Raw genomic sequence first — 21,870 nt, 5'->3', positions numbered from 1 at the left:
CACAAGCAATTTTCTACACCTAACAAGAACAGCCAATTTATGGGCTGCTGAGAGATTAAAATACTTTATTGGTACATAAAACTTAATTTTGCCTTATTCTGTTGTGGATTCATTTAGGTGTTGGGTGAATGATCCAATAATTCTTTGTGATTTGCGATGCAAGTGAGTATTTCACACGTTAGATTTTTTTTGTGGCATTGTAAGGCAATTTATTTTCATTGAAGTACTTGATGTGGACAAGCTGTAGGGATGAATCTCCTTGAAGCTTCTCCCTTTTACCTGCTTGAACTGCTCTTTATAGTATTTTCCTCAGGTTTTCTATCCAAACACAAGAACAAAGAGAATGAAAACAGCACTTTTTCTTACATATTGGAATTTTAGAATGTAAAATGTTTTGGCAAAAAGACTTGGAACGTACTTCAGATAAGTATCCAGAACATCAGATCGAGTAAGATGTTCTCCAAAGAGGTTGTCTACTGGTACTTCCTCGGATGGCTGTAGAGACTGATCCAGGATCCACATATTCTGCTACAGTGTGGGCAAGAGTAAGTGGTGGCTGTGGTTAGTGTTTGGGTCTTTTTGGTTGTTCAGTCTCTGCACTGGTTGCCTGTTTGTGGTGGCACAGCAGAGATTGCTCTCATATAGCTTAGCTCTCTCTTGAACAGACTTCCTCCAAGTGTATCTATTGAGTGCAGTATCTTCACAGTTTTTAGATGTAATGTTGAATTTCTTCAGGCTAATTTTGGTGTTGTCTTTGAAGCATTTCCTTTGCCCACTAGAGGCTCGCTGACCTTCCTTCTACTGTGAGTACAGGATCTGTTTGGGGAGATGTGAGATGAGCACACTCAGATAGATAATACAAGCAGTGCACGACCTGAGAGGAAAACTGTAACCATTGCCAGAGAACTGAGGAGATGCCAGATTGACCTAGCTGCTCTTCCTGAACCCATCTGGCAGACGAAGGGTAACTGGAGGAGGAGAATGGTGGTTATACTTTCTTCTGGAAAGGGAAGGAAACTGAAGAGCCCAGGATCCATGATTTTGGTTTGCAATGAAGAACCAGCTTATCAGTCAACTTTTTAAACTTCCCATGGGGATCTGTGAATGTGCTTGCCAACTACCAGATGGAAACCTTTGTAAGTGCTTATTCACCAACTCTGGACTCACATAAGTATAAAACAGAGGCTTTTTAAGCATGCCTAGACACAACACTGTCGAGCATCCCCAAGGAGCACATAATAATTCCCTTAGGGGACTTCAATACAAAGGCTTGTTGGAACTTCATCCTTTGGAAGGTTACCACACGAAAGGAAGGCATTGGCAACATCAACTCAATGGGATACTACTTCTCACCACATGTATTAAGCACAATCTTATCATCATGAACACTCTCTTTCACCAGAAAAATAAATGCAAGGCATCTTGACAGTACCACTGATCTAAACAGCGGCATCTCATTGAATATGTCATTGTCCAAGCTAGGGAGCTTTGTGATGTGAATATCACAAGAGCTATGAGTGGCAAAGATGACTGCTGGACAGATCATCACCTGATCTGTTCCATTGTGTCCATCAGACTCATGAAAAAGAGGAGGGTTCATAAGCAGCAGACCAGCCCAAGACTAAATTCTGAGAGCCTGCTTGACCCTACCATCCAAATGCACCTTCAGGACTCATCTGGGGAAACTCTCAAGGGAATATCCAGAGGATATCGATGAACTCTGGGGTCTGGTTAAATCCACCATCCTCGATAGCTGCAAAAGCAACCTTAGGTACAAGTCCAGAAACCATTGGGATTGGTTTTAGAGAAAGTACATATAAGGATAAAGCTTGGAAATGAAAGCAAAGAACTTAGGTGATGTGTATTTAATATTTTAGTAATATTTGAGTAATATTGTAAATATATTTTTGATTAAACCTTGTTTGTTTAAATAATTCATTACCAGCTACATGTAAAAATAAATGAATTTCATATGTCATGACGCTACCAGGTGATACGTGGACACCTTGCTTAAAGTAAAAAAAATCTAAAACTTGTATCTCATGGCTCCCTTGTTTTCCTTTCAATTAACTTTATGTTTTGGAGTTACAAACATAACAGTGGCAACAAGGTATTTTAAAAATGAACCCCTGAAAACTACCAATCTGTTGATGCGCAGCGAGACACTTGAGTTAAAAAAAAACACTGCATGCTTTTTTTCTTCGGAGCGGTGCATTTTCTTCACTAAAGGAAAGACGGTTGAATTTAAAAAAAGGCAGAAATAGACATATTCACGACTTCATAAACAATGTACACTGGGGATAATAAGCATATATAAATAAAAAAAAGTAGAAATACCTAGCTACAGTAGAAGGATTGATGCGTTTGATTACACAGAACATAACTGGCTGCTGAATAAAGAACAAATTGAGCAGTATTTCAAAGCAAATGAAATAACCAATGAGAAACAAGTACCAGTTTTACTCAATGCATTTGGTTTAAATGCATACAGTTTGCTTAGGGGTTTGACTGCTCCAACGAAACTAGTTAAAATCTGCTTTGCTGATATCATGAAAGTAATGCAGGAACTTTTAGAACTGAAACCATTGTTGATTGCAGAACACTTTCAGTTTCATAAGTGGAATCAAAGGAAGGTGAGTCCATTCCAGCTTGCATGGCTGAACTGAAAAGATTGCCTGTGCATTGTCAGTTCAATAATGGGCTGAATGATGCACTGAGAGATTGCTTAGTTTGTGGAATCTCCCAAGAAAACATCAAGTACGGCTCCTAACTGAAGCACAACTTATATTTAAAAGAGGAATCGCAATAGCTGTATCAATGGACATGGCAGACAGGGACGCAATTGAGTTGCAGTCAAGAATGAAAGTGACCGTGAACAGCAACTTGCCTGGCTGAAAAATAGTGTTACCATTATGGCAGTGGCTCACATACACCACACCAATGCAGGCTTAAAGGTGAAACTTGCAGAACATGCAACAAAGTAGGACAGATACAAAGAGCATGTCGGTAAGACAAAAATAAATGGACTGCTCAGAGAAGAGAAAAAACAAAGTCCAGTGGAAACAAGTTCAAGAAGCTTCTGGAAAGTTGCAGGCATTTGGCTTTTGTGCGTATAAAGAAACAGAATCTACCCTGCGTGCATTAAGGTTATTGCATGACAAAAAGCTGCTTGTGAAAGTAGATGCAAAGACCAAGGTCCAGCTAGATGAATGGGAGGCCAAAAAGAAAGGAGTCAATGGACGTACAAAAACAGAGGATTTGTCAGATGTTGTTTTGCATGAGACAACCAGGAGAAGAGATCCCATCGTAAAGGGAGAAATAGAAGGATTAATAAGAGAGTACTCCAGTAAACTTAACGCACCTTCCCCAGATCAAGATGCACAAACTAGAAGAAGAAAAAGGAAGGATAAGAAGGGTGTCTAGAGCTGTCAGAACCACTCTCTGTTATCCCAGAGTCACATCTTTTAACCACCACAGCGGAGGCCCCAGAACCATAGATTGTTTTCATACCCATATGTCTCACCAGTGACTTCCCTTTTCAGGAAAGACGTTATTCCACAAAAGTTAGAAATCCTCCACAGTGATTAAATCTTTAGGCCTGAATGGGACAATTTAAAATTTACTATGCTGTGGATGCCTGAATAATAGTTGTATTATATAGTATACACTGTATATAGTTGAGATACATTCCATATTGAGTTGAAGTTTATAGCTAAGCAGGGCGGAGTGTAGTGTATTTAATATTTCAATAATATTTGAGTAATATTGTAAAAATATTGTTTGATTAAGCATTTTTGCCTGTTTAAATAATTCATCATGGGTAAAAATAAGTGAACTGCAAACATCATGATGCCATCACATGATACATGCGTGCCTCACGTAAAGTAAAAAGTGAACTAAGGCTTGCATCTGTCGCCTTCCCTGTTTTCCTTTCGATCAGTTTTATGCTTTGGAGGTACAAAACTTAACATAAGAATGAAACACCAACAAATGAATCAAATGACTCCATTCTGATCAAGGAAATAAAATCAAATTTCATTGAAGACATATAGACTGCTTGTAATTCACTGTGTACAAATTTCATCTCCATTGACTGCAATGGAAAGTAAAAATCGAACAAAGTGTAAAACAGTGCAAATATTCTAACAGATTCATAGCAGATGGGTTGGATTAAATTTATACAAACTGATCAGTGGATTGAGTAGAGAAAATTCAGGTATTAAGTAAAAGGAGGTATAAAAGACACAAAGGGATAAAAATGGATAATCAGAAACAGAGACACCAAAAGGAAAGAATTATAAATAGATAGAGATAGATTATTAGATTTTAATTTTTATAGGTTACTGGATGCAGCAATGTAATGGTTAAAGTGCTGTTGTCAAGTGCAGAGGCAAGGACTAACAATCTGCAACCATTCAGATCCCACTTTTACAGCTGTTTAGTTCATATTCAATTAATTACATAATCTGGAACAAAAGAAGATAGTACAGGCCATCTCCAGGTAATGGACAGATTTCTGTTTCCACAGATGTCCTTAAATTAATTTTGGTCTGTAAGTCCACAACTGAGAGAGAGTGAGAGTGTGCGGGAGTGAGGATGTGAGGGTGTGAGGGAGTGAGGGAGTAAGGGAATGAGAGAGTGAGAGAGAGATAGTTAGTCCATCCTCCTTGCATTATGAACATTAATCATCCCTTTCTCCAACCCAATTAATCTGTTCCATACATTCCTCTTGACATGTCTATGAAGGTTCTCTGTCATGCAAGTCATTGTAAATCAAGCAGTTGTAAATCAAGACAACTGGACTTGCTGTGTTGTCCAGAAGATGCTTTGCCGCTCATCCGAGAGGCTTCTTCAGTTCTGATCCTTGGTGGGTAGTTTTCCAGCTTATAAACTTTGCACTCCTTTGATGATAATGATATGCATATTTTGGACAGGAAGGACAGGTGGTTTGAAAGAGGGGTTAAAGAAACATCTTTGTCCAATTGGAAAACCCATTGCTGAACAGAGAAGGTGGGGTATGACACCATCTATCAGCTATTTACAATGCAGGCCTAACATCTCTAACCTGGCATCCCCACAACATTTCACACCTCCATTCATGCAAAGCTAAGACTAATGCCCTCTCATTACCTCTATGACCCTTAAAAATCCTCATGTTATTGCTATAACTTTAAACAACTCACAGAGTTTATAAACTGGAAAACTACCCACCATGGATTAAAACTGAAGAAAGCTCTCAGATGAATGGCAAAAAGTCTGCTGGACAACAGAGCAAATCCAGTTGTCTTGATTTGCTACTGCTTGATATTCCTCTTGATACTTTCTTTCCTAAACCTGCTATCCTTACTTGCTCTGACCTTTATTGAATCCAGATCCACATCAAAGTGGTTAACTCAAAGATACTCTAAAATGGCTGAAATAGCTATTAAGGGCCACTAAGGCCAACACACGAATCAGCAATAAATACATTAAAAAACAAAGGCACTCAGAAAAAAAAGCAAAAAAAAACAAAAATTGTGAATATAAACTTCAAAATCTTTAAAATCTGAAGATAACATGAAATTAGGAGGGATTTCAAGATGCATACTTAATACAAAAGGATTCAGATAGGCTGAAGGAATCACCTGTGTCTCAGTATCTCCCTTATTCATACTCCACTGGAATGCAGAGTAGGTTAAACTATAAACAAAGATTCTTGAGGCAAGAGGCAATTTTGAAAACTAGACAATCCTAATAGATGGGTAGTCCAGGTGGGAGGTCTCGACCTGAAATGTCGACTGTTCATTTCCCTCCATGGATGCAGAGTTCCTCTATTGATTTCTCTGTTGCTCCATATTCCAGCATCTGTATGTAGTCTCTTGTGACTTCTTGTTACTTTCTCCATCTGAGAGTTTCACCACCAAATCTTATTGCAATAATAACCAACTGTTAGTCACATGAAACAATCCTTAAAGAGACAATAATTTTGTCGAGGGACAGATGCTCTATGACATTATATCTAAATACTGGAGGATGAACAAAAATGGAAACCAAATTAATAAGGTGTCAAGAACAGAGGGAAAGCGTAGAGCCTGCGATTCTGCATCTTTATCACAGTAAGTGTTCAAATAAATTGGGACCTTGCGATCTGTCTGGTTTTTGTAAAAGCCTCACAGTGTGGGAGATGGGTTTGAAGATAAAGAAGGAAAATGAATAGTCCAGACTTAGTTATGTTATAGTCAAAGTGTGAACATTTAATAGGTTGTTAAGGCAGGCACTGGGAAATTGGTTAAGCGATAATTCAGGGAATAGCTGATCAGGATATAATAGATTTTGCTTCTGTTAAATATGCAGCCAGACCTTGCATTCTTTGAAGGGGAGGCTTCTGGAATTCTCCACACTGAAGGGCTGTGAGGGCTAAAACACTGGAGATATTTAAAGAGGAAATAGGTAGATTCTTGAAATTGTGAAATTGAGAACCAGCACAGAAGAGGCCTGGACAGATCAGACATGAGCAATATAACCATATAACCATTACAGCATGGAAACAGGCCATCTCGGCCCTTCTAGTCCGTGCCGAACTCTTACTCTCACCTAGTTCCACCGAACTGCACTCAGCCCATTACCCTCCATTCCTTTCCTGTCCATATATCTATCCAATTTAACTTTTAATGACAACAACGAACCTGCCTCAACCACTTCTGCTGGAAGCTCGTTCCACACAGCTACCACTCTCTGAGTAAAGAAGTTCCCCCTCATGTTACCCCTAAACTTTTGCCCTTTAACTCTCAACTAATGTCCTCTTGTTTGAATCTCCCCCACTCTCAATGGAAAAGCCTATCTACGTCAACTCTATCAATCCCCCTCATAATTTTAAACACCTCTATCAAGCCCCCCCTCAACCTTCTACGCTCCAAAGAATAAAGGCCTAACTTGTTCAACCTTTCTCTGTAACTTAGGGGATGAAACCCAGGCGACATTTTAGTAAATCTCCTCTGTACTTTCTCAATTTTATTGACATCTTTCCTATAATTCGGTGACCAGAACTGTTCACAATACTCCAAATTTGTCCTTACCAATGCCTTATACAATTTCAACATTACATCCCAACTCCTATACTCAATGCTCTGATTAATAAAGGCCAGCACACCAAAAGCTTTCTTCACCACCCTATCCACGTGAGATTCTACCTTCAGGGAGCTATGCACCATTATTCCTTGATCCCTCTGTTCTACAGCATTCTTCAATGCCCTACCATTTACCATGTATGTCCTATTTTGATTAGTCCTACCAAAATGTCGCACCTCACATTTTTCAGCATTAAACTCCATCTGCCATCTTTCAGCCCACTCTTCTAACTGGCCTAAATCTCTCTGCAAGTTTTGAAAACCTACTTCATTATCCACGACGCCACCTATCTTAGTATCATCTGCATATTTACTAATCCAATTTACCACCCCATCATCCAGATCATTAATATATATGACAAACAACATTGGACCCAGTACAGATCCCTGAGGCACACCGCTACACACCGTCCTCCAATCTGACACACAGTTATCCACCACTACTCTCTGGCGTCTCCCATCCAGCCACCGCTGAATCCATTTTACTACTTCGATATTAATGCCTAATGATTGAAACTTCCTAACTAACCTTCCGTGTGGAACCTTGTCAAAGGTCGTACTGAAGTCCATATAGACAACATCCACCGCTTTACCCTCATCAACTTTCCTAGTAACCTCATCAAAAAGTTCAATAAGATTTGTCAAACATGACCTTCCACACACAAATCCATGTTGACTGTTCCTAATCAGACTCTGTCTGTCCAGATAATTATATATACCATCTCTAAGAATACTTTCCATCAATTTACCCACCGCTGATGTCAAACTCACAGGCCGATAATTGCTAGGTTTACTCTTAGAACCCTTTTTAAACAATGGAACCACATGAGCAATACGCCAATCCTCCGGCACCATCCCTGTTTCTAATGACGTTTGAAATATTTCTGTCAGAGCCCCTGCTATTTCCACACTAACTTCCCTCAAGGTCCTAGGGAATATCTTGTCTGGACCTGGAGACTTATCCGCTTTTATATTCCTTAAAAGCGCCAGTACTTCCTCTTCTTTAATCGTCATACTTTCCATAACTACCTTTATTTTCTTTACCTTACACAATTCAATATCCTTCTCCTTAGTGAATACCGAAGAAACGAAATTGTTCAAAATCTCCCCCATCTCTTTTGGCTCCGCACATAGCTGTCCACTCTGATTCTCTAAGGGACCAATTTTATCCCTCACTATCCTTTTGCTATTAATATAACTGTAGAAACCCTTTGGATTTATTTTCACCTTACTTGCCAAAGCAACCTGGTATCTTCTTTTAGCTTTTCTAATTTCTTTCTTAAGATTCTTTTTACATTCTTTATATTCCTCGAGCACCTCATTAACTCCAAGCTGCCTATATTTATTGTAGATCCCTCTCTTTTCCCGAACCAAGTTTCTTATATCCCTTGAAAACCATAGCTCTCTCAAACTTTTAACCTTTCCTTTCAACCTAACAGGAACATAAACATCCTGTACCCTCAAAATTTCACCTTTAAATGACCTCCATTTCTCTATTACATCCTTCCCATAAAACAAATTGTCCCAACCCACTCCTTCTAAATCCTTTCGCATCTCCTCAAAGTTAGCCTCTCTCCAATCAAAAATCTCAACCCTGGGTCCAGTCCTATCCTTCTCCATAATTATATTGAAACTAATGGTATTGTGATCACTGGACCCAAAGTGCTCCCCAACACATACCTCCGTCACCTGCTCTATATCATTCCCTAGCAGGAGATCCAACACTGCCCCTTCTCTAGTTGGTACCTCTATGTATTGCTGCAAAAAACTATCTTGCACACATTTGAGAAACTCCAAACCAACCAGCCCTTTTACAGAATGGGCTTCCTAGTCTATGTGTGGAAAATTAAAATCTCCCACAATCACAACCTTGTGCTTGCTACAAATATCTGCTATCTCCTTACAAATTTGCTCCTCCAGTTCTCTGTCCCCATTAGGTGGTCTATAATACATCCCTATAAGCATCACTACACCTTTCCTATTCCTCAATTCCACCCAAATAGCCTCCCTAGACGAGTCCACTAATCTATCCTGCCAGAGCACCGCTGTTATATTTTCAATGACAAGCAATGCAACACCTCCCCCCTTGCCCCTCCTATTCTATCACATCTGAAGCAACGAATCCTGGACTATTTAGTTGCCAATCACACCCCTCCTGCAACCACGTTTCACTAATAGCTACAACATCGTATTTCCAGGTATCAATCCATGCTCTAAGCTCATCCACCTTTCTTACAATGCTCCTAGCATTAAAATAGTTGCATTTCAGAAACTCTCTACCTCTTACTCTCTGTTTATCCTTAATGGAGCAAACAACTTTGTTTTCTTTTTCTTCCTTGTCCCCTACATCTTTGGAATGAGTGCTCCCGATCTCTGTCCCCTGCCTATCCTCCCTCACACACTGTCTGCTAGCTTTCTCTATTTGTGAACTAACCTTCTCTCTCCTAGTCTCTTTAATTTGATTCCCAACCCCCAACCATTCTAGTTTAAAGACAATCATCAGAATCAGGTTTATTATCACCGGCATGTGTTGTGAAATAATTGTTAACTTAGCAGCAACAGTTCAATGCAATACATAATATAGAAGAAAATAAATAAATAAATAAATAAATAAATAAGCAAATCAATTACAGTATATGTATATTGAATAGATTAAAAATTGCGCAAAAAACAGAAATAATATATATTAAAAAAGTGAGGTAGTGTTGATGGTTTCAATGTCCATTTAGGAATTGGATGGCAGAGGGGAAGAAGCTGTTCCTGAATCGCTGAGTGTGTGCCTTCAGGCTTCTGTACCTCCTACCTGATGGTAACAGTGAGAAAAAGGCATGCACTGGGTACTGGGGATCCTTAGTAATGGACGCTGCCTTTCTGAGACACCGCTCCTTGAAGATGTCCAGGGTACTTTTGTAGGCTAGTACCCAAGATCCAGCCGACTAAATTTACAACCCTCTGCAGCTTCTTTTGGTCCTGTGCAGTAGCCGCCCCCCCCCCCTCCCAGCCCCATACCAGACAGTGATGCAGCCTGTCAGAATGCTCTCCACGGTACATCTATAGAAGTTTTTGAGTGTATTTGTTGACATATCAAATCTCTTCAAACTCCTAATGAAGTATAGTTGCTGGCTTGCCTTCTTTATAACTGCATCGCTATGTTGGGACCAAGTTAGATCCTCAGAGATCTTGACACCCAGGAATGTGAAACTGCTCACTCCCTCCACTTCTGATCCCTCTATGAGGATTGGTATGTGTTCCTTCATCTTACCCTTCCTGAAGTCCACAATCAGCTCTTTCGTCTTACTGACGTTGAGTGCCAGGTTGTTGCTGCGACACCATTCCACTAGTTGGCATATCTCGCTCCTGTACTCCCTCTCATCTCCATCTGAGATTCTACCAACAATGGTTGTGTCATCAGCAAATTTATAGATTGTATTTGAGCTATGCCTAGCCACATAGTCATGGGTATATAGAGAGTAGAACAGTGGGCTAAGCACACACCCCTGAGGTGCATCAGTGTTGATCGTCAGCAAGGAAAAGATGTTATCACCAATCTGCACAGATTGTGGTCTTCTGGTAAGGAAGTTGATGATCCAATTGCAGAGGGAGGTACAGACGCCCAGGTTCTGCAACTTCTCAATCAGGATTGTGGGAATGATGGTATTAAATGCTGAGCTATAGTCAATGAACAGCATCCTGACATAGGTAGTCTAAGGCTGTGTGAAGAGCCATTGAGATTGCATCTGCTGTTAACCTATTGTGGCAATAGGCAAATTGCAATGGGTCCCAGCCCTAGCCCTTTTAATCATCTTCCAGGAGCTGTCGGCACCTTGACCATCCCTTTCACCCCCACCGGGCTCAATCTGCCTTTTTTTTTTCTGCCTGCCTCCATCTAACAATCACTTGCTTCAGTCTCCCAACTTCTCAACTCTCCCCCAGCATCCCCCTTTCTACCTGGCTTGATGTTCCTGTCATCCTTCGCACTAGCATCTCCCTCCTCCACCAGTCACCTATGGTCCCTGTCTCACCACCGCCACTCTCCTCTTTACACTGGCTACTTCCCCTCTCCACTCTCAGTCCTCAAAACATCAACAGTTCCTCCCCACCCCCCACCCCACCCAGACCAATGGGTGTGGCTCGACCTGCTGATTTCTTCCAGGTGATTTTCTGTTGTTGCAGATTCCTGCAAATGCAGTTTCTAGTTCCTCACCCAAAGGCCGATGGGTCAAGTGTCCTATCCCTACGCCTGTGCTGTAATGTTCTTACTTGCTTATGTACACTCCCTTGCTTTCCCTTTTCCTCTCAACAGCTTCAATGATGGTCAATCAAATACCTGAACATTGAACGCATGGAGCTCCTGTTCACAGCATGACTTTTAATGCCAAGGACATTGTTTGCCTTCCTTATCTGAGATCTGAGCAAAAACAAACATGTCCCACAGATTCTTTTAACATAGTGATCAATGCCCTTCACTCGGGAAGGTGCTGAGAAGCTGCCTTCCTGGCACACAGTGGTGTATGTGCTGAAGAAACTGTTGGAAGGTAGTTGCAAAATTTTGATCCAAAGAAAGGAAGACATGCAGAAATATTTCCAAGGCAGGATGGTGCATAACTCTTCTTCATTATCTCCATAAAAGGAGGCCATTCAGCTCATTGAATTATGACAGCTCTCCAAAGATTCCCATCATTCCCATTCCCCCATTCTTTACTGTGCAGTGTATTCTCCCTCATTTGCCCATTAAAACTTTCCTGATTATCCTAACATCCACCCACATTAGGAGCGATGTGCAGAAGTGTTTGTTGGGTGAGCATGCAAATTCCATGCAGACAGCACTAGAAGTCAGCACCCAACCTGGGCCACTGGAGTTGGGAGATTGCAGCTCCTTCTACAATGAGGAGATAGTGTCGATTGTGACGTATTTTCTAGATGTTGTCAAAGAAGCCTTGGTGGGTTGCAAAAATGCTAAGCAGCGATGGAAGGAGCAAATGTACAGGGTGGCGTCTGGAGATGGCTGCCAAGGAGGTGCAATCAGCGTTTCCCAGATGATGAAACTGTTTCAATTAATTTGTAGTGTGGACTGCAATAAAAAGTGCACTTACAATTACAGCATTCTGTGTACTACTGAAATACCTTGTACATGGCAAAAAGGCTTGCGGGTGATAGATGGTCAGAATTAGAATTATTATATCTGATTTATATGATGAGGTATTTGCTGTTTCACATCATATACTGTAAATTTGTTGTTTTGTGGCAGTGCAAAGACATGAAATTACTATAAATTTAAAAACTAAATAAATAGTGCAAGAACAAAAGGAATGATAGTGTCCATGTGTTTGTGGATCTTCCAGAAAATCTGATGGAGGAGGAGAAGAAGCTGTTTCTGAATCTTTGAATGTGGATCTTCATGCTCCTGTATCTCCTCCCCAGTGGTTGTACTGAGAAGTGGTAATGCATGAAATGGTGAGGGCCTTTAGTGACGGATGCTGACTTCTTGAGACATTGCCTCTTGAAGATGTCCTTGATGGCGTGGAGGGTTGGGCTTGTGATGGAGCTGGTTGAGTCTTGTTGTGGTACAACCAGTCAGAATGTTCTCCACCATACATCTATAGAACTTTATAAGCATCTTTGGTCACATTCTGAAACTTCTGAAACTCTTAATGAAATAGAACCACTGGTTTGCCTTTGTAATTGTATCAATGCTTTGGGCCCAGGATAAATTCTCTGAGATGTTGACACTCAGGAACTTGAAACCCCTTACCCTCTGTACTGCAAACCCCCCAGTAAGGACTGGTGTGTGTTCTTCCGACCTCTCCTTCCTGAAGTCCACAATCAGTTCCTTGAATATGATGATGTTGGCTGTGAAGTACTGGTCAACCAGCCCATCTATCTCACTCTGGCATGCCTCCTCATCTCCATCCAAGATTCTACCGACAGCAGTGGTGTCACGTATCATGGTTCACACAAAAACCCAGACTCCAGCTTGCTCATTCAATTAAATTAATTATGCATCAAACCGATATTGAAATTTTTATTCAATAATGGTATCTAGAATGTAGGATTTGTTGAAAATAATACAGGTGAATGGCAGACAGAAGCTAAGTTACTTCTTGTTGCTGACATTTGATTGCAGTATTGTTAGTTGTCCCCTATCTGCACATGTTGTCCACCCTCTGCTGGCACTGTGGCCCTGACTCCATCTTTTTCTGCATGTTGTTAATGGTGCTCGGACTACTTGCTGGAAGTTTTGGACTTGGGGTGATGGAGTTGTTATTGAGTATCTTACAGAAAACCCAAAAATATTATCTTCTTGCTATCTACTCACTTTTCCCCTCCCTTTTCCTTCTCTTCCTCCTACAAATACTGAAATCTCATTCTTTCTTTGTGAAGGATGGTCTAAAATCAGGTACAAATCTCTTGCCTACTGTACAACACTTGACTGCACATTGCCTTTGAACCTAGTAACCTCCTGCTCATTCCCCACAGAATCTGCAGATCATGAGAGTTGTTTCAAATATTGCAAGTTATGAGTAAACCTGTGCATCAGGTTTCCTGTATGTTGTTAACAAAGTGCATCAGTTAGATTGTCACAGCCCTGTCTAGCATGACTGGTGTTAAATCAGTGTTACACAAAGCTCGAGAACAACAACTGTCTACATTGCATTGGACTTGTTCCAATGATACAGTCAAAAGTTGTGTGCTGTGTAAGCCACAATAAAATTGTACACACACATTTCATGTAGAAAATTGGAAGAAAATGCTGAGAAACCAATATTGCACAGTCCAATTTCAACTTTGTTCTTTCCTTAGGTTTCACTCTGTCCATTATTCTGCTGAATTATTTCTGTATAAGCCTCCAGTAATGATATTCCAAATATATATGCCGGTTTTCCCTGAACTGCTTTAGGCTGTCAAATCATCTCTCAAATCCAGCACGGAGTTAAAAGTGGTATGTCAGCCCAAGGCAACCTTATTAATAAAATATCACCTAGCATATTTTACAGAAATAACCAGCTACTGAGTGAGAGTGAGTTTCCTGACAGCAGTGTTATCTCTGGATCTAGGTAATATCCATAAATCTCTCAAATCCAGCACATATATTTCTCATGGCCTTACTCAACCCCTCAGGAAGCTTATGGCATATGTAGTTCATTCTCTTCTACCCATTTCTATCATTGCACAGTGAGTGTTTAAAAGCTGTGATGCAAATTTTCTAAAATTATCATTAACTGAAGTGATTAATTTCACATTTTGTTGAAAGTAGACAACCAGCAGTTTATTTTAAAGCTAAATTAATTTGTGTCATTGTGCCTTTTGCACACTGCTGAAAAGGGGGAAGGGGCAGGGAAGGAAATTTGGTTCATCAAAGAACCTTTAGTGTATTGAAATGAAGAGTACTGTTATTAAGTCAGCAGCTGAGTGAGAACAGCACACCAAATTTAACATGCTGCTGCCAGTGCGCTGCTCAGGTTTTCTCAATTATGATTACCATATGTGGCAAAGTAAATAACAGGAGAACAGCTATATTATGCTTTCTCTTTAATCCACCTTTTCTTTAGTCAGAAGCAACATAAAGCAGCCCAGAAATCATTGATGATTGACAGTTTAAAGATGCGCTCTACTTAAATGTAACCTAACAGGGCAACAGTGTTTGTGGGACTTTAAAGCAATTCCAGAAATAATGAAATACTTTCTTAACCTTAACTTATTTGTTTTATGAATTATTAATATATTTTATTCAGTGTTATTTATACTCAAATTTGGATTTTCAAGCTTCCCTTTATTTTTAATGAACTGTCCATTGTGAGAATGAACTCATCCATTCTCAAACCTGGAGACATGAGAATTTTGTTATTTATTATACATTTGATTTAAACTTTTTATTATAATTATCATATTTATTTCTGGTTTTTACAATTTTCTGCTGAGGTACATGTAGTTCAATTTGAAGAAAGTGTGAATAAATAGATTTAAATCAATTCTCACCCTTTTTATTTCACCTATGGCTGTTTAGCCGCACTCTCTGCAATCTTCCTTTCTCAGTTCCTCTACTTCATCTTTCTATGCACCTTTAGCACCATTTAATTCCAAGTGCATCAAGCAAGCTTTTCTCACCCCTTTTTGTATCAGCTCCTTTGACTCACCACATATCTTTACCTGGTGAACTCCGTGATGTTCTTTGGGAAGTTTTGTCACATTATTGAAGTTCAATAAATGGAAACTAAAATTGAGAATGCAGAACACACTCAGTAAGTCAGGCCGCATCTGTGGAAAGAGAAACAGAAGTAATGTTTCGGGTTGAAGACCTTTCAACAGATGTGTCTATAAATATCTGACCTTATGTTGTTAGGGGAAATAGAAGAGATCTGGTGCTTGGTTTTTTAAAATTGAATGCCTGATCTCATGTGATGAACAGAAAATGAATCAAACAGTGTGTACAATTAAGTTCCCTTTTGATAATAAGCATATTTAGAAAAATAGTGATTACTTACAAGCTAAAGGAATGGTATTTTCAAACATAATGGGAACTCAGATTGGAATGCTCTTTGAAATACTTATTTCTCCCACTAAAAAAAACCCATAGTTTCCTAGCTATAGAATGTTTTTTTTACCTCCCTCCACAGATGTTGCCTTATCAGTTCTGCATTTATGGGAGAAACAGTTTTTATTTCAGATTTTCAATATCTGTAGGGCTTTATTTTCAGTGACCAAACAGGTGTTACCTGCATTTGCATAGGCCACAGATGGCTTAGTGATACTGGCAATGAGAGAGATTGGATGGAGCAAATGAATGGAGGGGGCTAACAGGGAGGAACAGAGATAATGCCCAGAAACCTGATTACAAGCCAAATGTATTAACAAGTATAAAATAAACCAAAACAGTGAATGGGAAGAGATGCTCATTGTACGCCAGAATATGCTGCCTGCCATGTTGGATTGGATTTCTTTACAGATGTCTACAGCTTGTTCTCATGAGATAAACCAACGGGTAACTTGCATAAGTGATCCTCTTGTGTTTACTGTGGAATCATGTCTGACCACTTCACCTACTTACCACTGATTTAACTTGTCTGGCAAGTTGCTGTACTAACAGCAGGAAGGGATCCCTGATTTAGGATCTTGACCTGAAACATGGACTTTTTATTCCTCTCCAGAGATGCTGACTGACCTGCTGAGATCCTCCAGTATCTTGTGTATGTTACTCTGGATTTCCAGCATTTGCAGGATCTCTTGTATTTATGAAGGAAGCCCCAGGCTGTGCTGCTTAAGGAGAATATCCACTAGCTGCAGTTGTTTTTATTTAGTTTTAATTTCAGGCTACTAATTAACTCAAGGTTTCGTTTTGCATGGCCAGCCTATTTTGCATAGAAGTGCCTTGCTTCATGAAGGAATAACAAAGGAAGACTTTGTTCCTCGCAGTAGTTCTGCAAGGGCTGTTTCTGGGGTTGGGCGTTGATAGGAGATGACAGGGAAGACAGCAGACAACAGAAGTGACAAAGGGGAGGAAGAGGAAAGGTAACAATGCTCACAAAGGATATTCAGGGCATAACCCTACTACATGGACTATTCAGAGGGGCAATGTTGTAGATTCCATATGTTTCCTTACAACAGGTTTTTCCCTCTCAGTCCTCAGTCCTTTAGACCATAAGACCATAAAGTTTAGGAGCAGAATTAGGCCATTTGGCCTATCAAGGCTGCTCCGCTATACAACCATGGTTGATTTATTGTCCTTCTCAACCTCATTATCCTGCCTTCTCCCTGTAATTTCTAAGCTATTACTAATCAAGAACCTAGCAACCTCTGTTTTAAATGTATCTAATGACTTGACCTCCACAGCTGTCAATGGCAATGAATTCACCACACTCTGGCTAAAGTAATTCCTCAGCATCCCTGTTCTAAATAGAGTTTAGAATAATACTGTTACAAGTGCACAGATACTGTTAAGCCACACCTTTAAATGGTGCCAGAACTGAACTGTATCTGTTTCCAGGCTTGATCAGGCTTGGAGCTATTGTTTATCTTGGAACTGGCAGAAGTAATGACAGATGATTTGTTGGACATAGAAGGTGGTGAGGTGAACGGAGAGGATGAGGGGCATCAGTTAGCCAAAAGGAAGGTGAAGGGAAAGGCAGACTCATAGGAAATGGATTGGGAATTGAGTGCTTTCAGGAAGCAATGTGTGAGGAGTCAATGTAACAAGAATAGCATTCGGTGTTTTCATCCTGAATCCCTCCCTTTCTGCCCCAGGGATGGGCTGTCCATTGACACTCAATGTACACTCACAAATTTCTACAACAATCTGGATTATGCTTCATATTACCCCGTGGCATTTACCATTTATACAAAAATAATTACTTAAACTCACATTACGCATGTTCATATTTGAGATTTGCTTCTTCCATCCTTAAAATGTGGTTTCATTACATTCCATGACTCAATGTTATATTAAAATCACACATCCCTTCACCTCACCTAAGATTACCTAATTTTTCTGCCTTGTTATACTTCTCTGTGAGAGGAAAGCAGTATGGGATGGATAATACTGACTCCTGCTACAGATGTTTCAGTGCTAGGCCCCTGTTTGCACAGTTGACAAAAGGCCTTTTCATTACCATCAACTGTATGAAATTGTGAGGTCCCACTGACTCTGGAACTTGTGCCAACCATTCACTGTTATTGTATGAAAGTGTTTTCTTTTTGCTAATTTATTATTCAGGGTTTGAGCTCATAGTCTGGTAAAGTACTAAGAAATGGTGCATTGTTTAGAGATATACCTACATCCCACCTTTAATGTTTTAAATGAGTGTTAAAGATTAAGTTACATTATTTGAAGTCTTAGCCTTATTTCTTTCTCAACCGATGACGACAATTGCATCCCCATTCTTTTGTCATTCACTGCATCTATGCAGGAACACATTGCACTGAGAAGCACTGGATGTTGTGGAATGCTGTCAAAACACCATCCCTTTAAGGGGCACAGAAATTGGAATTGGTTTTTTTTATTGTCACGTGTACTGAGAAACGGTGAAAAGCTTGTCTTGCATACTGTTCACACAGATCAAATCATTGCACAATATGTTAATGTAGAACAAGGTGAAACAATAACATTGCAGAATAAACTGCAACAGCTACAGAAAAAGTGCAGAGCAGGTAAACAATAAATCACAAGATGAAAAATAGGTATATTGTGAGGCGGAGAGTCCATTTTATTCTACTAGGGAATCACTCAATGGTCCTTTAGCAGTGTATAGAAGCTGTCCTTGAGCCTGGTGGTGTGTGCTTTCAGTCTCTGTATCTTCTGCCCATGGAAGAGGGGAAGGGAGATAATGTCAGGACTGGATGGGAACTTGGTCTATACTTCTTGTTGCCTCAGTGAAGCAGCCAGCATAATCAAAGTCCGTAAATGAGAGCTTGGTCTTTGTGAAGTGTTGTACTGTGTCCAAATTCTCTGCAATTTCTTGCAATCACAGGCAGAGTTGTTGTTATACTAAGCCATGATGCTTCCAATTAGGGCACTTTCTATAATGCATCAATATAAATTATTAAGGAGTGATAGGGACTTGCCAAGTTTCTCTAGCCTTCTGAGGAGGTAGAGGCATTGGTAAACATTCTCAGCGATGGTGTCTACATCGTTGGACCAGGATGGGTTATTGGAGATGTTCTACGAACTTGCAGCTTTCAACCTCTCTACTTGTGGTGTAGACAGAAGCATGTGCACTGCTCCCCTTCCTGAAGTCAATGACCAGCTCTTGTGTTTTGCTCCAGCGTTGGGGGAAGGGTTGTCATCATGATACCATGTAACTAAGCTCTCTATCTCCTTCCTGTACTCTGGCTCATCATTGTTTGAGATGCGGCCCACTTATGGTGGTATCACCTTCAAACGTCTGGCTTAAGTCAGACCAGAATCTGGCCACACAGTCATGAGTGTACAGGGAGTAGACTAGCAGGCTGAGGACCAACCTTTGTGGAGCACCAGTGTTCAGAGTAATCACAGGGAAGGTGTTGCTGTCTATCCTTACAGATTGAGATCTGTTGGTCGGGAAGTCAAGGGTCAATTTGCAGAAAGAAGTGTTGACTCCTAGTGTCCAGAGTCTGGTGATGTGTTTGCTTGGAATTATTGTGTTGAAGGTGGAACTCTAGTCAATAAACGATGGTGTTTTTACTGTCCAGGTGCTCTGGAGATGGGTGTAGAGCCAAGAAGATGGCAATCACCAAAGCCCTGTTTCAGTGTAGGTGAATTGCAGTGGGCTAAGTTTGTCTAGGATACTGAAGTAAATGCATTCCATGACCAACCTCTCAAAGCACTTCAAGATGATGGATTCCAAACCTCTTGCCATTAGTCATTAAAGCATGTTACCTTGTTTTTCTTAGGTTCTTCTTAAAGCTGGTGGGAACCATATATTGAGGCAAGGAGAAGTTAAAAATATCTGCAAATACTCCCACCAGCTGATGTGCACAGGATATGAAGTTACAGCCAGGGACACCACATGGGCCAGGTGCTTTCCACAGGTTCATTCCTCGGAAGGTTGATCTTACGTCCACAATAGTGACTGGGTCCTGGAAATAGAAGGTCAGAGTGCATCTATGAAGAGAGAATCAGTTAATGTTTTAGATCAGTGACATTTCAGACATTTGGGCGCCCTTGGTCATTGTGGAGTTCTGTTTTGATCATCTACAGAAGGCAGCCTTTTTGGAAAACATGGCTTCCAGACTGGTGGGAGGTGGAGGATTTCGGAGCAGTCTGACGCCTTTGATACATTTGCTGCAGCTACGAGTCAGGATCTGGGTTGAGGAGGGGGTAGTGGGGAAGGAGGCTCCAGTCATCAATCCCTGTCAGCAATGGGGAAGGGTTTGGGTGGTTACAAGGGAGAAGCGGTAACCTTCTACGATAACTGCCCTTGTCTTTCAACTTCCATTTTCCCCAAAGGTTGGAAGACCATCTGTTCAGGGTTACCCATACTGCAAGTTCAAGCAGAGGCTTCCTGCTTCATTAACCTGAAAGGCAAGTACTGAGAAAGTGACACCCCTCTCTTGCATCTCTTCCTTTGAATGTGGAACTGGATGGAGTGGAGATGAGGTGTTTTTATCTCACTAGAAGGTTTGTTTCATCGTACCTGTGCCAGCTCTATCCTAAACTATTTGACCAGAACTACCCAATTTATTTCCTTGATTCATCTTCATCCCCATAACCCTGAAAATGAGCTATTTTCAAATAGGTCCAATTGCCTTTTGAAAAAATCATGGAGAAGTACAGCACTGGGCAGACCATTCAAACCACAACGATGTGCCAATCTGGATGTTAATTTACATTAAATATCCTCCTTCTCTTTATAAGACCATAAGACATAGGAGCAGAATTTTACCCTTCCGCCTGTCAAGTTTGGTCTGCTATTCAATCATTCAATCAAGAGTTGCAACTGGGTGCACTTCCCACAGATGTGGCCTTTAAGGAGACTGCTGGGCTTCCTGATTTCTTGTATCTTACAGGAAGAACATTTCATTGCCTTCGCTACCGTTTTTGCTACACTGTCAGAGGTCACAAGTTAACAGGAAAATGAAAAGCAGTACCTGGTTCTTGCCTGCTACCTTCCTGTGCCATCATCAAAGCCTCAACCAACTTCTACTCCATTGACCCACTGCCACTGATGCTGCTCAAAAAAGGCCTCTCTGCTCTCTCGCTTCATTTAATTGGTAAAGTGTGAGGCCACTCAGCCAATCAGAAACAACTTTTTCAAAGCTGCTGTCTCCTCCTCTCAGCACCGTTTGCTGCTGAAACAATGTATGGAATCATCTGGAAACTAATTATTTTAGGATACGTTCCAGAGATTAATAACCGCTTATGTGACATTATTTCTCCTAATTTCCTCTCTGTTTTCTTGTCAAATAATTTAAATCCATGACTCTGTTACTGAACAATTTGCTAGAGGAAACATTCTATGATTTCCTCTATGAATACCCATGATCAATCGGAAGGCCTTTATTACGTCTTGCTTTGACTTGTTCGACTCAAAGGAGAAAATTATCAGTTTCATCAATCTATCTATGACCAAACTCATTTGTCCCTGATATAATCTTACTAACCTTCCTTCTTACTTGTTCCAAGGCCTTGGCATCACCATAAAGTGTGATCTTCACAGTTACATTAAACAGGTAGCTTGTAAGTATCTCGTTTTTGCTCTGTTTGCTGCTCTTTCCCAAGCTGAACATTCCAGTTGCCTTCTGTACTGTCCAGTCAGTGTAATCTGCATTGGGGTAGAATCCAGAGTCAGAGACCCACTTCAAAGGTTTGAAGGTACATTTAATGTCCGAGAAATGTATACAATATGCATCCTGAAATGCTTTTTCTTCGCAACCATCCACAAAAACAGAGGAGTGCCCCCAAAGAATGAATGACAGTTAAATGTTAGAACCCCAAAGTCCCCCCCCCCAGCTCCCCCTCCCTCCCACACGTAAGCGGTAGCAAGCAACGATCCTCCCTCCCCCCACCAGCAAAAAAAAGCATCGGCACACACCACTGAGCAAAGCAAAGCAACAGCAAAGACACAGACTTGCAGTACTCCAAAGACTGCTTGTTCACCCGGTATTCGACATTCCACAGGCTCCCTCTCTCCCCCTAATTATAATATAGTGAAAGTATTAAGAATAATCCATATGACAATTAAGTCACTTAGGTTATCATGTAATGTATTTTGACTTAATAACTTGCAAGGGATGATTAATAAGTTTGTGGCCTAAAGTAGAAGGAGTCTATTTTAGAAAACCTAGCATGTTT

At 40.5% G+C, this 21,870-nt stretch overlaps 1 long non-coding RNA gene across 2 annotated transcripts; it reads right to left on the bottom strand.

The window, feature by feature from the left end:
* Positions 1 to 216: 216 nt before the first annotated feature.
* LOC140195902 (uncharacterized) lies at positions 217 to 15,352 on the bottom strand. 2 transcript variants are annotated; one of them, XR_011885569.1, is made up of 3 exons: positions 15,242 to 15,352; positions 419 to 816; positions 217 to 318 (listed from the first exon to the last, which is right to left on the bottom strand). It is a non-coding gene; the product is annotated as an uncharacterized lncRNA (long non-coding RNA). The 2 variants fall into 2 exon arrangements; XR_011885570.1 differs by having other exon boundaries at positions 15,255 to 15,352.
* Positions 15,353 to 21,870: the final 6,518 nt, after the last annotated feature.

The sequence above is a fragment of the Mobula birostris genome, chromosome 4 (genome assembly GCF_030028105.1).
Source record: "Mobula birostris isolate sMobBir1 chromosome 4, sMobBir1.hap1, whole genome shotgun sequence".
Taxonomy (NCBI): Eukaryota; Metazoa; Chordata; class Chondrichthyes; order Myliobatiformes; family Myliobatidae; genus Mobula; species Mobula birostris.
Note: the sequence above shows the minus strand (reverse complement) of the source record. Positions and strands in the feature narration are given on the sequence as shown.